We start from the raw sequence: 1198 nt of genomic DNA on the forward strand, positions 1-1198 counted from the left end.
TCTAACCTCGAGCCGGAACACCGCCTTCGAGTCCCAGACGCTCATAACAGCCCAAGACTCCGGCGGATTCGTCAGGAACTCTTCGACTCCTGACCAGCGGTAATCTGACCGGACTGCTATGAAACTTCCCAGCGAGAGCTTGTTCTTCAGAATGGAATCGATGTCTCGAGGGAAGAACTCGGTGGCCGAGTACTTTTCACGGTAGAGGGTCTCGGCTTCGGACGGAGAGAGGTCGATTATGGACACGTGGCGGGGGACGGAGAGGCGATGGACGAAGACGGGTTGCACGAGATGGACGGCGTTCGGAACTTGGAGTAGCCACAGCGGCGAGTGAAGAGGTTAATGGAGGCGTCGTTGTCTTTGTCAGTGGCCATGTACGCGTACTCGGCACCGTTGTCCCTGAACCAGGACCGAGTTTCGCTACGAGCTTGAATCCGATGCCATACGCCTGTACAAAAAACATAGCACCCTTGTTGAGATCGGAGCCTGGTAAGTTAGATTGCGGCAGCGGTAATGGCGGTGGACCTTACCGGTGGGCTGGGGAGACCGGCGAAGGCCGAGTAGCGTAGGCGACTTGGTGTAGATTGGGGCAACGGCTGCGGTTTGGGCAGCTTGGCCGTCGATGGTATTTTTTGCCGCAGGTGACGGTTTTGATGCAGCCTCTGATGAGCCCTACTATCTCTTTGTCGTCTCCGTTAACCATCTCAGCTACCTTTTATATATCGACGAGAGGGAATAGAAAGCTTTAGTCGAGCACGGACGAAAATACCGAGTATTTGACTCAAAAGTGGATAGATATCTGAGAAAAAGGAAGGAAGGAAGGAGTTCGTGTGTTTACCAGCATCCGGAAGGCTGGGGAGTGGCGGACACGGCAGACGGGGCACATCCGGTCGATCGCCTCGGCGCCCGAACGGTCCCTCTCCGGATCGAACTCTCTAACCACGAGCTCCATCGACCGCTGCTAGCTCCTTGTGTCTGTGAGACCAGCAGGATTAGCGTGTGAGGGCGAGGGGACGGAGATGAGAGATGAACGCTTTGGGCTTCCTCTTTTTGTTTGGGGAGTGAGAAGTATATGATTGGGTGTGCTCACAAACGAGATGCCGAGCGGGGCTATAAATACTCCTCCACCTTTGGCGATGACGTGGCCCTTCTCCCCCTCTCCCCCTCTCTTGCCACTTTCTATCTTCTCTAATATAAT

General features: G+C 54.8%; 1 pseudogene; it reads right to left on the reverse strand.

Moving 5' to 3' along the window:
• LOC109821051 overlaps nucleotides 1-952 on the reverse strand; it is a 5176-nt pseudogene extending 4224 nt beyond the window's left edge.

This window comes from Asparagus officinalis, chromosome 8 (genome assembly GCF_001876935.1).
Source record: "Asparagus officinalis chromosome 8, Aspof.V1, whole genome shotgun sequence".
Taxonomy (NCBI): domain Eukaryota; kingdom Viridiplantae; phylum Streptophyta; class Magnoliopsida; order Asparagales; family Asparagaceae; genus Asparagus; species Asparagus officinalis.